Consider the following 19,162-nt stretch of genomic DNA (forward strand, 5'->3'; position numbering starts at 1 on the left):
GACTTTGCTTTAGTTATTTCCAATCTGAACCCCCGCCGCCAGACCACCAAAGGTGTTTTGTCCATTTCATAGTTGAGTAAACTGAGGCACAAAGCTAACACAAAGGGGTTCCCAACTGTGGTCGGCAAGGGACCTAGCTTTTGTGATTGCCATAAATCAGGCTGCCTTATAGAATCCGGGCTGTTCTTTTGGGTGGCAATATAAACCCATAAACCCTATATAAAAGTTCACCTACAGCAAATGGCCACAGGAGTGAACGTAGTTGCCCCTGAGAGATGTAAATTTGAATCTCACAAAGTGCCAGACGGTGTCTAGCAAAGAACAGTTAGGACAATTGTAACCCCTAACATGAGTCTGGCACTTTTCGCTGCAAAGTGCTTCCACACGCATCTCAGGCCATCAGGAGGCAGAATGCAGCCTAGTTTGCACATGGGAGATGGAGGCTCAGAGAGACCCAAAACTTCGCCAGGAACAAATCGTAAGTCCTGGATCCCCGACCTCAGCGGACTTGCCACACACCTCCTGGTGGAGAGGTATGAAGTAATGGCTTCCAGGTATCTCAGGTCATCTGGGCCAAGAAGGACCCTGGCTGGAAGGAGCAGATGAGTAAGAGGAAAAGTGCAGAGTGTGGGGGAAGAAATGGGGAATCTGAGGTTCTGAGAGTCCTCCACGGAGGGTGCGTTCTAGCTGCTGTTAGCAGTCTGCTGGGCACTGGTTGGGGAAAGGGCTTGAAAACAATTGCTTTACAAAGAGCATCCACAGAAAGTGTATTTGAATTACAGTTCTTTAATCGAGTTGTTTTATTGACCTTGGAACTTTGACCTAAGGGTTTTAACCCTCGTGTAAAGGACATCTTTTTTTTTTTTTTTTTTTGAGACAGAGTCTCACTCTGTCACCCAGGCTGGAATGCAGTGGTGCGATCTCAGCTCACTGCAACCTCCGCCTCCTGGACTCAAATGATTCTTGTGTCTCAGCCACCTGAGTAGCTGGGACTATAGGCATACACCACCGTGCCCAGCTAATTTTTTTGTATTTTTAGTAGAGACGGCGCTTCACCATGCTGGCCAGGCTGGTCTTGAACTCCTGACCTCAGGTGATCCATCCACTTCGGCCTCCTAAAGTGCTGGGATTGCAGGCATGAGCCATTGTGCCCGGTGTAAAGGACATCATTTTAATGTGTATATGTGAGACTGAAGTGGGTGGGTTCTTCTTTCGTTTCTTTGTGTGTGTGTGCGTTGGTGATGGGAGGGCAATGGGAGCCGGGAGGTAGGGGTGACAGGGAGCTCTTTTTCTGAGTTGTATGAGGTTTTAAGTGACTCAAGTAAAATACTTTAGACACCAAGACTCTCGCACCCAAAGATACCTTGCTATGCTGGCCTTCTGACCCCAAGATCTGTACTTCACCTCCCCCAAGTTTCCTACACACCTCCTTAAGTAAAAAACAGGAGTGCAGATGCAAACTTCCGACCTTGGGGAGGCTAGGGCAACATGTTGTGGCGAGTGGACAGCTGGTGGCTGGCCTTTAGAACCCTGCTGGGCCAAGCGTCCATGTGAATGGGGTCACATACTCACCGAGTGACCTGGGACAGGTTCCTTCAGCTCTGAGTCTATCAAGTTCCTTCCTCACCTGCAAAATGGGCTTGGGTAGAGGATTAGGGTTTATGGAAGTAAATAACCCAGCAGAGTGTCTGACACATTTATCATTGTAGATTTCGAAAAACACTTTCAGATCGGTTGGATAACATCCTGCGTAAGTAGCCTGGAATTAGGAATTAAGGAATGCACCTTGTTTTTAATTGTTGTTGGTTTAGGAGCTTATGCGTGACCACAGGACACAAACGCTAACGAAATAAGTGTGATTGCCATGGATTTAAAACAAGGGAACATCTGATAAGGCGGAATAGCTTGCATTCTCTCGGAGAGGTTTAGGACAAGGAGATTTAGATGAAGAAGGAGAAAATTTGCAGTGGATTGGGATTCGATTTCCAAGGTTTGTGAAATGACCTTGACGTTTTTCAAACACAAAATGAAAACAAAAACCAGCAGCTGGTGCAGAGTCCCTTGAAAGCTCTGGATCCGGCTGGGTCTGTTAGCTATTGGAACTTCTCGCTTGTCGAGGGGACACAGAACATCCCTAGGGCTTGTCCCTAGAGCTGTGTGACAACACAGAAAACTTCTCTTTGTCCCGGCTTGGTTTTGAATCTGGGAAAAATAAAAAGCATTGTCTTTGCAGTCCAAATGACCCACCGAACAAACAGGATGAATTATGGCATGTTGCGGTATTTTCAAGTGGGTCTGTAATTTTTGGATTCCAGCAGCCTTCGTTTGTTCTCAAGTGTCCAGCCCTGGGAAGCTTCAGTGAGGAAAGATCTTAAGAATTCCTCTCCCAACCCCTCCCATCTCCTTAAGAGTTTGTTCCATTTATACCTTCTGTTTCCCCAGTTTTGAGGTCCTCCAAAGTCTGTCGATGAAATCAAGCAGCCAGGTTTAATTGAGTGAACTGCACTTCGCCCATTGCCTGCAATGCCCTCTTTTAACCTAAGCTGATTTATAGAAACTGTAATTAGTGAGATAATTTTAGCTGTGATGGACAGAATTGAAAAGTGTCCTTATCGCTTCCTCACTGATTTACTAGTTGGTTAATGCTGAGCCCAGGAAAGGCTTCGACCCTGTTGCATGATCAACTAGGCTGACCTCAGACAAGGCTGCTGCAGCTCCAGGAGACAGATTCTCCTTGTGGAACCCAGGAAGGCTGATCTCCTTCTCAACATGAACGTTCTTTCCGCTGGCTGTTTTCTTGCTCCTAACTCTCAGAACTAACACACAGTAACTTGTTTATATATTTTTTTTCTTATTTGAGGGGATAGGTCAGAAATCCCTGACTAATATGAAATGTTCAGAGAAAAGACCTGTGTTGTCCAGCAGCCTGCAATGAGTAACATGGTTGTGGCCACAGGTGTAGCATCCCAAACAGGCTGCACACAGCACGGTGGCAGTGATCTCACGCGGCCACGGGGCCTCCTGGGAAACTGACATGGGTAGGGCGTTCTTCTCCAGAGCAGGAGCTTGCGGGCTTGTTGGGGCTGGTGAGGAGGAATGCGGTTTCAGAAGCCCACACCGCCAGGTGGAGGGCTCAGTGCAGACAGCCTTGGGGCCAGTGTGCGTCTGAATCACACAGGGCAGTGTTTGACCAGCCTCATGGTGATGGTGCCCGCTTTAATCATGTCCCAAACAAATTATCCAGCGAGGCCAAGAGACACTTCTTTCCAGATGGGATATGGCCAACCCTCCTTTGAAAATCCTCAAAGTGCAAACCATGGCACCAGAAAAAGAAAACTACCCTTCTCCAAGAAACGGGGGGGCCCTACGCGCTTGGCACGTCCCCCTCTGCGGGGAAGACTCGGCATTCTGGAGTTAGATTCCCAGCTGTTGTTTCATCTGAAGATGTTCAGACCACTACGGAGGCCAGACGGCTGGGACATTAGAGGGTGTACATGTTCATCACTGTTTCGTACTTGAGAAATAAATACTTAAATCTGAAACCAAGTGGATCACTTTCTACTGAAGTGGGTGTTGAGTACCCCGACCCGGTCCTAAGCATAACCCCAGCTCGCATGATTCCCATCACACTCAGAACCTTCAAAGAGGTTGCCCCCACTCCACTGGTGCAGGGCCTCAGGAGCGTGGTGGTGCTTCATCTATTTTGGGGTTGTTTTTGTTTCGAGTCAGCTTTGGTCACAAGAGGATTCCCGATGTGAATGGGCTGAAGTGGAGAACTGGGCCCTCTGCCTTTGGGTTGATGAGACCACCTGTATTTGTTTTGGTTCTTGCCTTTGTGGTAACTGGACATAGATATACATGTGAGAGGATGAAAACTTAACCCTTTTCTTTACTGCAATTAAAGTTCTGAAAATATTGTAGACCTTCATGGTTTATTTTTGTCTTTATAGAAGATGTTTATGTGTCGTTTCCTTTTAAAAAGATGGAAAATAGGTCAGGCATGGTGACTCGCACCTGTAATCTGAGCACTTTGGGAGGCTGAGGTGGGAGGATCACTTGAGCCCAGGAGTTGGAGACCAGTATAGGCAATGTGGAGATACCCCCATGGTCTCTACAAAAAATGCAAAATTCAGCCAGGTCTGGTGGCATGCACATGTAGTCCCAGCTACTCAGGAGGCTAAGATGGGAGGATTGCTTGAGTCTCGGAGGTGGAGGCTGCAGTGAGCTATGATTGCACCACTGCACTCCAGCCTGAGTGACAGAAAAAGACCCTGTCTCAAAATAGATGGAAAATGTTTTCTGCAACACTGGAGTGTGTGGTAAAGAATGTACTTTACATTTGTTCAGGGATTGACAGTTCAGAATCATTTTCTTGGGTACATCCTTCTCTGATCCCCTCTACACTCTTATGAGGTAGAGGGATGGGGCCACTGTCACCTTGTTATATAGTAATGGTTATGTATTGCAGTAAAAGCTGCAGTGGCTTTTACTGTGTCCAGCACTGTTTTTTTTATCATCTGCATTTTATTTAATCTTGTCCCAGCATCTATGAGGTTGGCATTATTGCTGCCATTTTGCGAAAGATAGAATTGGTTCTTGGACTCCAAGTCCAGTGCTCTTTCTACACTACTTGACTATATCCCTTAATAAGGACAAACCAGGAGGTCTGAATTCAAATTCATGCCTGGTGGTCACCAGCGAGCAATGTCCCATTCTTTCCAAAGTGAGAAAATTGTAGCTGGCTTGTGGTTAAAATGGAGTGGTTAAAGTCTAACATTATAATTCCTCGTAATACGTGAAAATTACCTGGGTTAGTGGGTGTGGTGGCCACACCTGTAATCCCAGCACTTTGGGAGGCCAAGGTGGGAGGATCCAGCTTGGACAACAGAGTAAGACCCCCATCTGTACAGAAATAAAAATAAAAAATTAGCTGGGCATGGTGGCACACACCTGTATTTCCAGCTACTTGGAAGGCTGAGGCAGGAGGATCACTTGAGCCTGGCAGGTTGAGGCTGCAGTGAGCTGTGTTCGCACCAGTATACTCTGGCCTGGGTGAGACTGTGAGACCCTCTCTCAAAAAAAAAAAAAAAATTATCTGGGGTTTTGCAAATACCAATGATTAATCATGGTAAATATATCAACACATTAAAAATACTCATAAGCATATAATGAAACAAAATGTTTTTTGAAGATCTTCAACAACAATAGTAGTAATAATAATGATCTCCATTTAGCAGACAAACATTAAAAAGGTGCCTAGTCTGTGTCAGAAACTGTTCTACATGCTAGAGATGCAACCTCTGCCCTCATGGAGTTTTATGTTGTCTTGGGGGAGACAGTCATTAAATAAGTAGGAAGGAAGTAATTTCTTTTTTTTTTTTTTTTTTTTTTGAGATGGAGCCTTGCTCTGTTGCCCAGGCTTGTGTGCAGTGGCGTGATCTCAGCTCACTGCAACCTCCACCTCCAGAGTTCAAGCAATTCTCCTGCCTTAGCCTCCCCGAGTAGCTTGGATTACAGGCGCCTGCTACCATGCCCGGCTAATTTTTTGTAATTTTAGTAAAGACAGGGTTTCACCATGTTGGCCAGACTGGTCTTGAACTCCTGACCTCAAGTGATCCACCTGTCTCGGCCTCCCAAAGTGTTGGGATTACAGGCGTGAGCCACTGCACCTGGCCGACAGGCTGTAATTTCAGACGGTGGTAAGTACTAGATGAAACTTAAGTCTGGGGAGGGGATAGAGGGGCTGGGGTAGGATGGTGATACTTCACAGTGTGGTCTAAGGCCTGTGTGGTGAGGAGATTCAATGTCATCTCAAGTAATCCTCCATGACAAAGGTTGGCAAGCCGCAGCCCATGGGCCAATCCAGTCCATTGCCTATTTTGTCAATAAAGTTTTATTGGAGCACAGCCATACCCATTTATTTATGTATTGTCTGTGGTGGTTTTCCTTCTATAATGGCAGAGTTGAATAGTTGCAATGGAGACTGTATGGCCCACAAAACAAATTATTTACTATCTGTTCTTTCACAGAAAATGTTTGCCAACACCTGGTCTAAAGTTTATTAGAGTCTAAACCAGAAATGGAGACGATTGCTAATAAGTGACGAAGCCAGAATTTACACCTGTCTGTCAAATGTCTCATTTCCTTTCCCTGTGGTCTTAGCACAGTGCTAGGCCCCCTGTTGATGACTCAGAGGGTCTGGAGGTGGGGAGTGGAGGGTGGGCTAGAAGGTTGGATATAGAAGAGCATGATATGGTGCCTGATCTTAAGAAGTGCTATTTTGGTGACATATCTACATGTGCAGGAAATGGTTTCAGAATCATATAAAACAAGATGACAAGAATGCTAAATTATGTGGTGTTAAGTAGGATACCAAGAGGGAAGACAACTTCAAACCCAGAAGGCTTCCTGGAGGAAGTGAGAATCACAAGGAGGTTAGGCTTTGGCCATGCAGAGCACAGATACGGAAACAGGTATGGTGGCAACAAGAATGTTGCCCTGTGCAGACCAGACAGGAGCTGCTGGTCGTCACACCCAACACTGCCTTCCTCCATTCATCCAACACTTGCCAATCCCCCACTGGTTGCTGAGTCAGTCACAAACATGAATAAAATGTCCGTCCTCAGGTGTGTGAATTAGGCTGATCCAAAAGCTAAATGACTGTGTAGAGGTGGAGGGGTGAGGAACCCCCTGAGATCTGTGGTTGGGCAGAGGAGGGGTTCTAAGCAGGCTTCTGGCAGTGGATCACTGCAGCCGGGCAGTTTGGGCAGGGGTACAAGGGCCAAGTCTTTTGGAAAGAGGGAACCTCTTGAGCAGAGACTTGGCGGTGGCAAAGTTGGCTGTGAGGAAGAAGCCCTGGGGAGGGACTTGGCTGGGCAGAGACTGGAACGAATTGAGGGCAGGAACTTGGGAATCCACAGTCTGGCACTGTGTAGGTGCTCAGTTCTCTGTTTTAAAGCCAACTCTTTGTTTCGAAGTATTCAAACCTACAGAATAGGTTTGCCTCCCCTTCCAGACTCCTGAAGATGCTCAGGGAGATGGCCATGGCTTCACGGCCACTGTCTTCTGGCCAAGAGAGGCCTGCAGGTTGTAATCTGTCAACATCTGCTTGGCATCCTCCCCAAGGGATGGATCAGAGGCCAGAAAAATATATCGCTCAGAGCCTTCTGAAGAGGTGGGCAGTTTTGGAGTTTTTTGTTTCCTTGCTTGTGTTTGGAAGGCATTTTAAGATGCAGTGATTTGGGGCCTGGCAGTGATCCATCAAGGTAATTTTTCCAGCTGCCTGTGATTCTTGGGTAGTTAACATGCCCAGGACACCTGATGCTCCATGTTCCTCTCCAACCTTAGAACCAATCCTTCCCCATGGGAACCGGCCTGGGTGTGTGTGCAGCATCTTACGCCTTATAGAACCCCCTTCACAGCTACTAACTCCCCTGTCCCTACAATGACCATGAGATGTCAGCATGGCAGGAACTGTTCTCCCCATTTTACTGAGGAGGGAAGTGGATCAGAGAAGTCAATCTGCTTTCCTAAGGTCACACAGCCACAAGGGGAAGAGCAGAAGAACAGTTTTCCAGGCCTTGGAACTTTCTATTTGTATCCAGCCCTGTCTACACTCAGGGGTGTAGCTGCTTTTCCTGGATATGGCCATATATTGGTTTCAGCATTAGATGTTGGCTCAAACTCAAGCTGGTGACTAAATCCTTCGAGTGCCACTTCCTCCAGGCAGTTTTCATGGTCTGCATTAGCCTTTCTCAGGTCCCAGAGATTTTGGCCTGGTTTCGTGAACATGCTTAGAGTTCACTCATGCCCACACTGCCATGATGTACCCTTCTCCAAATAAGCCAAGCTTCATTTCTGCCAGTGACTATGAGGTTCTAAAGCCTCAAGAGTGCAGATCTGCCCCAAATATCTCTTGCTGATTTGCTCCCCACATATTTTACAGATTTCCATGGCATTCCCATAGAACTTTGCTCTTTTCATGTCAAGAGGGATTATCTCCATTTAAAACCTCTGGTAGTCCAGGCGCAGTGGCTCACGCCTGTAATCCCAGGAATTTGGGAGGCCGAGGCAGGTGAATCACTTGAGGGCAAGAGAGACCAGCCTGGGAAACATGGTGAAACCTGGTCTCTACTTAAAATACAAACATTGGCTGGAAGCTGTGGCACTCGCCTGTAATCCCGGCTACTCAGGAGGCTGAGGCATGAGAACTGCTTGAACTTGGGAGGCAGAGATTGCAGTAAGCTGAGATCGCCCCACTGCACTCAGCTTAGGTGACAGAGCAAGACTCCATCAAAAGAAAAAAAAGATAAAAAAAAAAAACCTCTGATGAAAGACAAGCCTGGAGTTATATTAACTCACAGCATGGATCTATTTTTAAGCTGCTTCCTCCCAGGGAATGGGGCACAGGTCAGTGTGGATACTGAAGACAGAGTGTACATCAAGCTTTTTGCAGCCTGTGAGTGATTTTCACACACAGTCTCTCATTGGGGTAGCCTCCCTTTGGGGCAAGCGTTCTTCCTGTCACACGCAGGATGGGAGTGGCCTTGTAAAGCTAAATGCTGTGAGTGAGCACAGGGTGTGGGGTGGGCGGGTGGTGAGCAGTCCCCAGGCCGACTGTAGTGGTCTTGCAGCCCTGAGTCTCGCTGACTAGACCTCTGGCCGGAGAGGGGGCGGGGCCAGGAGCAGTGGCCTGACTCTGCTTGCCCTAGCCTAGCTTAGCTAGGCTTAGCTGTCAAGCCCAAGGGAGTTGCTTTTCTGGTTGGTGGGAGCCAAACCCTTCTCTGAGCTCAGCAGCCAGGCAGGGAGAATGGAGCTGCTTCTCTGAGCATGAAGTGGAAAGAACAGGAAAAATTTCCCTCCACCAGACCCTCTGCTCCTTCTGAGGGCTTTAACGGCAACTCTCAGGTCCCAAATGGGGCTGGGCATGGGGTCAGGGAGGTGTGGAGTGCGTCTGTAGCTGCGGATCAGCCCCCGCTCCCCTTCCATTTCTGATTATTGCAAAGTTAGGGTTTGAATTAGGACTAAGCATAGGGCTGGGGAGGAACAGGGCAGAAGAGAGAATTGTATTAGCTGTCAGAAGTTAGGCCTCCAACCACCTTCCGGCTCAGGGAAACTTGACCACTACACTCAATAGCTCCGGGCCTCAGTTTCCCCATTTGTTGAAAAGAGTCATCAGCCACAGGTAGTGGCTCATGCCTGCAATCTGAATGCTTTGGGAGGCTGAGGCAGGAGTATCGCTTGAGACCAGGAGTTTCAGACCAGCCTGGGCAACATTGTGAGACCCCTGTCTACAAAAGAATTTAAAAAAATAAAAATAAAAGCTGGGCATGGTGGCTCATGACTGTAATCCCAGTACTTTGGGAGGCTGAGGCAGGTGGATCACCTGAGGTCAGGAGTTCAAGATCAGCCTGGCCAACATGGTGAAATCCCATCTCTACCAAAAATACAAAAATTAGCTAGGCGTGGTGGCGAGCGCCTGTAATCCCAGCTACTTGGGAGGCTGAGGCAGGAGAATCACTTGAACTTGGGAGGCAGAGGTTGCAGTGAGCTGAGATTGCACTATTGCATTCCAGCCTGGGCAACAAGAGCAAAACTGTCAAAAAAAAAAAAAAAAAGTCTTGAGTCCTACCTTGTCTGCTTTGTCCACCTGTCAGGGTCGCTGGGTGGCTCACGTGATGCAGGGGATGTTAGCATGCTGGGCCACTGGTCCCAGGCTTGAGTGTTGGTGTCGCAGTGGCACGAGGACTTTGGACTGTATTTGACAGCGACCCTTTCAGCTCTGACATTCTTTATTGACTCCCCCACATGTAGGTTTCTTCGTGGGATAGGTGTGTCTGTTTCTACCCGGCCTAGTCAGAGACCTGGCCTGAGAAAACCTGCCCACCATGCCCTAGGCACCTGCCCTGCAGTGCAGGCCACGGAGCCGGTCACTTCTCAGAAGGCCTTTGTAGGTCCTTTAGCAGGTGCCCTTTGGGGAAACATAGGGTGTCCAGAAGCATTGGGCCCTCACTTCTGTCCTCCTGTAGTGGGTTGGATTGCGTCCCTCAAAAATATATGTTCAAGGCTTAACACCCGGGTCCTGTGACTGTAACTTTATTCTGAAAAAGGGTCTTGGCCAGGCATGGTGGCTCACACCTATAATCCCAGCACTTTGGGAGGCCGAAGGGGGTGGATCACTTGAGGTCAGGTGTTCGAAACCAGCCTGGCCAACATGGTAAAACCCCACCTCTACTAAAAATTCAGAAAAAATTAGCCAGGCATGGCGGCGTGCGCCTGTAGTCCCAGCTAATCTGGAGGCTGAGGCAGAAGAATCACTTGAACCTGGGAGGCAGAGGTTGCAGTGAGCTGAGATCATGCTACTGCACTCCAGCCTGGGTGACAGAGTGAGAATCCATCTCAAAAAAAGAAAGAAAAGAGGAAAAAGGGGCTTTGTATCTTTGCAGATGTAATTAAGTTCAGGATCTCCAGATGACATCATCCTGGATTTGAGGGGGCCCTCAATCCAATGACTGGTGTCCTCATCAGAGAAAGATAGAGGGAGATTTGAAGCAGAGAAAGTAAGAAGACACACAGGGGAGAAGGTCACGTGAGATGGAGGCAGACAGTGGCGTGATGGGGCCACCAGCCGAGGACTGTCAGAAGCCACAGGTACCTAGAAAAGGCAGGCGCTGCATCCTCTCTTCCCCTCTGGAGGTGGCTCAGCCCTGGCCACACCTTGCTTTTGGGTTTCGGAAATGTGGGATAATAAGTCTGCGTTGATGGTCATTTGTTACAGCAGCCCTAGGTGACTAATACACCTGTTTGCCCTGAAACGTATGCTTGGAGTATGGCTGTGATGGTTATTGCTGAGTGTCAACTTGATTGGATTGAAGGATACAAAGTATTGATGCTGGATGTGTCTGTGAGGGTGTTACCAAAGGAGATTAACGTTTGAGTCAGTGGGCTGGGAAAGGCAGATCCATCCTTAATCTGGGTGGACACCACCTAATCAGCTGCCAGTGTGGCTAGAATATAAGCAGGCAGAAAAATGTGAAAAGAGAGGCTGGCCTAGCCTCCCACCTACATTTTTCTCCCTTGCTGGATGCTTCCTGCCCTTGAACATCGGACTCCAAGTTCTTCAGTTTTGGGACTCGAACTGGCTCTCCTTGCTCCTCAGCTTGCAGACGGCCTGTTGTGGGACCTTGTGATCGTGCGAGTTAATACTTAATAAACTCCCGCTTAATATATTCCATCAGTTCTGTCCCTCTGGAGAACCCTGACTAATACAATGTCTCATTCTACACTTGTTCATAATGACACCTAAGTAAGGTGATTGAGGCTTGTTCACCCCTGTTCCCCTGCTCAAGCACTTCAGTATTCCATTGAATATTAGGATGTGTAAGGAGGAGCAAGGAAACACTGATCACTGATCACTCTTTTGAAGCTTTTGTTTTCCTTCTGGAAACGTGACGGTAACATTTAGAAGAAAAACACCGAAAATGCTTTGCAGCTCAAAGAGTTGAGTGTGTGATGCTCAAGAGGGGAGAAGAAAGGCCAGTGCCCAGGCAGACTGAGCGGGGCCTGCCCCTGAACAAGCCTCATGATTTCCTGCCTCTGAGCATCCTTCCATGCTGTTCCCTCTGTCAAGGATGCCTCTTTTCCCTGTAGTTCTGACTTTTGAAATCCTACCTGTCTTCTAGGGGCTCCTCAAGAGGCATCATGACATAGACATCAGCTCCAGATTCAGAGACTCGGAGACTCGGTGTTCTGGTCCTGTGTGTGAGCTTGAGTAAGATTCCTTCCCACTCTGGGCCTTGGTTTCCCTATCTGTAACTACAGTTCAATTGAATGGTTGTTTGTTTGTTTGTTTATTTGTTTGTTTTGAGATGGAGTCTTGCTCTGTCACCCAGGCTGGAGTGCAGTGGTGCGATTTCGGCTCACTGCAACCTCCACCTCCCAGGTTCAAACAATTCTCCTGCCTCAGCCTCCTGAGTAGCTGGGATTACAGGTGCCTGCTACCATGCCAGCTAATTTTTGTATTTTTAGTAGAGATGGTATTTCACCATGTTGGCCAGGCTAGTCTTAAACTCCTTACCTCAAGTGATCTGCCCTCCTCGGCCTCCTAAAGTGCTGGAATTGCAGGCTTGAGCCACCGCGCCTGGCCTCAGCAGGTATTTATGAAGCACATACTATACATTAGGTAGGGCCTTGGATGTTGGGGATTAAAGTTAAATATACAGACCAGTTACATAACTGTAACGTCTAATCTCAGGTCGTAAGAAGAGATTTGTGGAGTGAATGCATCGGTGAGTCAGTGAGTGAGTAAATGCCTTTCATTGTCATTTTTCCTCTCGTCGGGTCTTCCTGTGGAGTGGTGTGCTGGAGCTTTCTGTGTCCATGCCAGTCTCTCCCTCTACTTGAGCACTCTAGAGGCAGCACCAACTGCAGAATAAGAAGACAGGCCAGGAGGGGCTATGAATGGTGCAGAATTTGGATTTTTGCAGAACAATTCAGATCACAGGATGCGAGCAGGTGTCTGTACCTTCTTAGGTCACCAGGGGACCTACAGGCATTATGATTCTTCTGCTGAGACTCTTGAACATCCATTGAGATAAAATCCTATCATTGTGAACCCCAAAGAGTTACTTGGTTTTTCTGGCTGTGCTGGGCTCTGAGTACATCAGCTCCCACTTGTAGTTCCTACGTCGCGGGTTTTGTTGTGGGACCTGGCGGCCTGATGCATCATCCTACTGTTGTTGGAGTCAAACTAACTCAGTTCTCATCTGGCACCACCAGGTGTAAGCTTCATGACCTCGGACCACTCACCTAACTTTTCTGAGCTTCATTCCCTTCGTCTGGAAAGAGATCATCAGGCAGTGCACTTCCTCCAGTGTCTACAAGGGACGGGTCCTCAAAAAACAGAAGCTGTTGTTCTTAGGAACGTTGTGTGATGCTGTTCTTTGCTGTTTATGATTTCATTTGTTCAGTCTAAGACTGGGCATTGAACTACTAGGAGATGGAGAGTTGAATCAGTTTCCTCAGGCTTCTCTAACAAATGACCACAAACTGGGTGACTTCAAACAACAGAAATTTATTCTTACACAGTTCCGGAGGCCTGAAGTCCAAAATCAAAGGTCTCAGCAGCGCCATGCTTTCTCTGGAGGCGCTCAGGAAGATCCCATTCCTTGCTTCTTCCACCATCTGGTGGATCCAGGCGTTCCTAAGCTTGTGACTTCATCACTCCAATCTTGCTTCTGTTTCATGTGGCCTTGTTCCCTGTGTCTCTCTCTGTCTTGAATGTACCTTTTCTTTTTCCTTTTTTCTTTTTTTTTTCTTTTTAAGACAGACTCTTGCTCTGTCGCCCAGTCTGGAGTGCATTGGCGCGACCTTGGCTCACTGCAACCTCCACCTCCTGGGTTCAAGCAATTCTCCTGCCTCAGCCTTCTGAGTGCCTGGGATTACAGGCACCTGCCACCATGCCCAGTTAATTTTTTGTACTTTTAGTAGAGACGGGGTTTCACCATGTTCGCCAGGCTGGTCTCAAACTCCTGACCTCAAGTGATCTGCCCGTCTCTGCCTCCCAAAGTACTGGGATTACAGGCATAAGCCACTGTGCCCAGTCAAACATACCTTTTCTACTCGAAGAACATTTGCCATTGGATTTAGGGTCTACCCAGGTAATCCAGAATGATCTCATTTTGAGGTCTTTAGTTACATCAGCAAAGACCCTTTCCCCAAATAAGGCCCCATTCATGGACACCTGGGGTTGAGATATGGACACAGCGTTTTGAGAGTCACCATTCAACTCACTCCAGGAGGTACAGAAAATGAGGAATTGCTGTGAACCCATTTCTCGGCAGAGTATGAATTGTTTCTCTTACCTGCTCATCATGCTAAGAGTATCTGGAGCAGGCAAGTCCTCTTGGAAGTTACACTGAGGCTTGACCTACCTGTACCTGTGACGCACCTGCACGCCATCCCTAGCATGCACAGGGCAGATTGCAAGTGCCAGGGAGTTGAAAACCCTGGAAGCAGCAAGGGAGACAGATGGGACCAAAGGCTGCCTGTATCAGTCTGCTCAGGCTGCCATAACAAAATGTCACACACAGGGTGGTTGAAACAGAAACACTTATTTTCTCACAGTTCTGGAGGCTGAAAGTCCAAGTTCATGGTGCCATCAAAACTGGTTTCTGGTGTGGCCTCTCTCGTTGGCTTGCAGATGGTTGCTGCCATCTTCCACCGTATCTCACACAGCTTCCTCTCTCTTGGAGTTTCTTCTCCTTCTCCTTCTCCTTCTCTTTTTTTTTTTTTTTTTTTTTTTTTTTTGAGATGGAGTCTTGCTCTGTTGACCAGGCTGGAGGGCAATGGCGAGATCTCAGCTCACTGCAACCTCTGCCCCCTGGGTTCAAGCGATTCTCCTGCCTCAGCCTCTCAAGTAGCTGGGATTACAGGCATGTGCCACAATGCCTGGCTAATTTTTGTATTTTTAGTAGAGACAGGATTTCGCCATATTGGCGAGGGTGGTCTTGAACTCTTGACATCAGGTGATTCACCACCTCGGCCTCGCAAAGTGCTGGGATTACAGGTGTGCGTTACGGCGCCCAACCTATCTCTTTCTCTTCTTGTAAGGACCACAGTCCGATCGGACTGGAGCCCCACCCTTATGACCTCATGTAACCTTAATCACCTCTTTGAAGCCCTTCTGTCCAAATTCAGTCACATTGGAGGTTGGGGCTTCACCATATGAATTTGAAAAGGACATACTTCCATCCATAATACCTCTTTTGATTAGCTTCGCCAGTGGAACCAACATTTTGAGAAATTTGACCTACCAGGTGGTGGAATTCTTTTTTTTAAATTTGAGTTGGAGTCTTGCTCTGTTGCCCAGGCTGGAGTGCAGTGGTGCGATCTCCACTCACTGCAACCTCCACCTCCTGGGTTCAAGCGATTCTCCTGCCTCAGCCTCCCGAGTAGCTGGGATTACAGGCACATGCCACCACACCCGCCTAATTTTTTATATTTATGGTAGAGACGGGGTTTCACCATGTTAGCCAGGATGGTCTCCATCTCCTGACCTTGTGATCCGCCCACCTCAGCCTCTCAAAGTGCTGGGATTACGGGTGTGAAGGTGGTGGAATTCTTAAGTCATTCCTAATTTTCCCTGTTTTATTAACCAACAGCACCCACCTGAGCTTCCACCATCTACAGACACTTCATGCGACTCTTTGTGGGACTCTACCTAGTGATGCTACTAATATCAGCCACCACATATAGAGCGTTGAATACGATGCTGACACGGTGCTGGACATTTTATATTCAATCTGTCCAGGCCTCACTGCACCCCCAACCTATAAGCAGGGACAATTTTTTGTTCCTCATCCATGAGGAGCTTGAGGCACAGAGAGCAGAGGAGTCTTAGCTAGAAGCATCAGGGAGGCATTGCAAAAGCACTTCTGACTCCAGGGACTGTGTTTCTTCCCTTCCCCATCATTTCTCACCTCTCTGGGTGGAGGGAAGGGCCTTGAACACTCAACTTGGGCACCGCTACCCTGCCTTTAATTCCCCCAAAAGTCTGCTCTTCCCCATCCTGCAAATCTCTCTGCCTCTGTCTGGAAAGTTACAGGCCTGGCCGATAAACTGCTGTCTTCTCTTTAATCATCCACAGGCCAGCTCCACAGGGATGTCCGCTGGCCTTCTCAGTGCCTGCTTAGGGAAAAAACCTTCCCCACACGTAGCAACGGTTTCCAGGCCGGGCTGCTCTGAGGGCTTCCAAGTAGAGGGATCATTTGGATAGCGACCAGCTTCTCCGTGGGATGGAGGTGACCGCCAGCCAGCATGAAGGGTGAGCGTGTCTCTTTGCAATGAAGGCTGATCGACCTCAAGGATGTCGCACTGTTTTAGTGCCTGGGGCATTCACATCACTGCCCGGGAAGATGGGATGTGTTTGTCTTTTAGGAAGAGCGGTTCGTTTTCAGAGCAGAGGGAAAGAGATCGGACCTGCTGTGGCCTCTTCCTCACACTTGCCCCAGTAGCATCTCTTGCCAGATTGATAGAACATGCTCCAGCTTGCTTTTGGTTTTGTTTAGATCCTCATTGGAAATGAACGATCTGCAATCATTTCAGCCCCATTCAATTAAATGGTTGAGGTTGTCTCTATTTTTTATCATCCTTAGGGGTTGGTCTGCATTTGGTCAAAATTATGTGACTGTCGACAGACGGCAGTAAAAGTGCTTTCGCAGGCAGGGTGGGGTGGTGGGAAGAGCTTGTGTCTGGAGGTAGAGACCAGCGGCGGCTTGGCTCTGCTTCCCGTGGCCCCACCAACCTGGTGACACAGGCGAACCGTCTAATCTCTCAGAGACACAGTTGTATCAAGTATAAAACAGATCTAATAACTCATGCCCCTTTGTTCTCTCTAGGGCAAATTACGGCAATCTTGGAAGCATGAAAGCAACTTTCTTCCTCTTTTCCTTCAGCGAGGGAGGGATGAGCAGACTCTTCAAATGAATTGGATGTGAAGTGGCAGAATATGATGTTACTAACAGTCCATATTTTTGCCTGTAGAATATTGCATCTGAGTATTCTTTTTATAGATCCATGATGGAACACCGGGGAGGCCAAGTACGAACTATATGAAAATGTTTTGCATTCTCGGAAAAAAAAGAAAACAAACCACAACCTGGACTACTCAGCAAGTAGGAGACGTTTTCCCATTCAACACTTCTGATGATGGGGGAACTAGGTAAAATCCAAACGGAGGCCCAGGGAGGAGAGACGCATGTCCAGGATGCAGCATCTCATAGTCACTGACCACGTCTGTGGGGCGGGGGCCCGTTCAGCACAGACAGTCCAGGCAAGGGGTCTCCCGGGAGAGCCCAGAGCATCGGGAGGTGGGGAAGTATGTTTGAGCAGATGTGGCTGAGGGTCCTGCCTGAGAAGAAGTCCTAAACTTCAGGTCAGGTGGGTGAGGAGAGGTCATGATTAGAACCAATGCCTTGGCTGGGCATGGTGGCTCAGCACTTTGGGAGGCTGAGGCAGGTGGATCACCTGAGGTCAGGAGTTCAAAACCAACCTGGCCAACATGGTGAAACGTTGTCTCTATTAAAAATACAAAAATTAGCCAGGCATGGTGGCAGGCGCCTGTAATCCCAACTACTTGGGAGGCTGAGGCACAAGAATTACTTGAACCTGGGAGGTGGAGGTTGCAGTGAGCCGAGATCACGCCACTGCACTCCAGCCTGGATGACAGAGCAAGACTGTGTCTCAAAAAAACAAAACAAAACAAAACAAAACCCAGTGCCTTCAGTCTCAGGGCCAAGCTGACCAAAATAGCCTTGGAAGCTGGATATGGGGGCACTGGGACGAATGGTTCAGGACGATGCTATGTGCGAGGTGTTGGGGGTGTCGGGAGCCTGCCCGTACTTACCAATGCCAGCTGCGAAGCAGGGACAGGCCTGCAGGACAGGTAATTCCAGCCCCCAGAGGCACTCAGAGAGTGAATGACGGAGCCTGAATCGGCCCTGGGGCCCAGATCCACAGAAGACTGTGCCCCAGAGGCCGTGGGAACAGTGCTAATTTTAGCCGACACTGGGACTAAGGTCCAGTGTGAAATGTGACCGTTTCTCATCTTGACCATTCGTTGGTGACTATTCCCTCCCACAGGGTTGCCAACCCCTGCTCCGATTCCACATCACTCTCAGGGCCCTGCGTCCATCATGCCTTTGCTTCCTTTTCTCTTTTTGAATTTTTCTCCCTTCCTCATCTCCCTTGCTTTATTCCTGTGTTTTCCCATGCCTTGCCCTTACCTCCTCCAACACGTTTGCCCTTTACTAGGTGCTGGGGACACGAAGATGAGCAGGACAGAGCCCTTGGCTCAAGGAGCCTCCAGTCAGGGAGGCGAACAGTCCCGGAGACACGAACCCCAAGACAGTGACAGGTACTGAGAGAGAACTGTCAGTGCAGGGTTCGGTGGAGGATAAAGTCAGGTGTGGAGCCTTCCCTGGTAGCCCCCCTGGCCTGCCTCAGTTTTCACATCTGTGCAATGAGCCCACTGACAGCAGCTGCTCCATGGGGTGCCCAGAATTAAACAGGGTGCTGCATAGCAACAGAGCCCTAGCTCAGGACCCTGCAGGACACACTCCTGGCCCATGCTAGCAGTTCTGTTGTGGCTGTGGTTATTATTCTACCTGGGAATGGGATAGGCAAGGGATTAGGAAAGAACTCAGAATTAATAAAGGTTATAGAGAGTCATGCCCAAAAGCCTTTAGAAGGTGGCCACACAGAGGGTGTCAGGTGGAGCCCAAAGGAGCTAGGGTCTGGGAGGGATTGGGGGCAGCTCTGGGGCAGACAATAGAGGGGTGAACCAGAGGGGTTGGGGCAGCAGGGCTGGATTAGCGGGACTTTGGTGGGACAGTGCTCATTAATGGTCCCATCCCTGGCTTTTCTTCCTCTTAGAATGATATTCCCAGTGCCCTCATTGAGACAAAGATGTCACTGGATCAGGCTAATGAAGTTGATGTTGCCTTAAGTTAGTGAGGGCTCCATTCATGGCTTAGTTTGCTCCCAGGATGGATACACACAGCTGTGTGACTCCCTCCAGGAAGGCTCCTGACTTTTTAAGACTGACTTGCGAAACAGAAAGTGCTGAGGGGTTAAAAAATAGATATTTATCTGTATAGCTGAAACGATCCCATACCTAAAGCGTAAGTATTCATTCCGTTCCACACTTTTTGTTTTCTTTCCTTTAGAGATTACATGAGTCATAGGTGCCTGTGTAAATTTTTTGAGACAGAGTCTTTCTCTGTTGCCCAGGCTGGAGTACAGTGGCACGATCTCAGCTCACTGCAGTCTTGACCTCCGAAGCTCAAGTAATTCTCCCATCTCAGTCTCCTAAGTAACAGGGACCACAAGCATGCAGCAGCACACCTGGCTAATTTTTTTATTTTTTATAGAGATGAGGTCTTACTAGTATGTTGCCCAGGCTGGTTTCAAACTCCTGGAGGCAAGTGATCTTCCTGCCTCAGCCTTCCGAAGTGCTAGGATTGCAGTCATCAGCCACCATGCCCAGTGCCTATGTAAAATTTTCAAACCAACAGCAGGGTGTGGTGGCTCATGCCTGTAACACCAGCACTTTGGGAAGTTGAGGTGGGAAGATCACTTGAGCTCAGAAGTTCGAGACCAACCT

Source organism: Mandrillus leucophaeus, unplaced genomic scaffold (assembly GCF_000951045.1).
Source record: "Mandrillus leucophaeus isolate KB7577 unplaced genomic scaffold, Mleu.le_1.0 Scaffold4, whole genome shotgun sequence".
NCBI classification, from domain to species: domain Eukaryota; kingdom Metazoa; phylum Chordata; class Mammalia; order Primates; family Cercopithecidae; genus Mandrillus; species Mandrillus leucophaeus.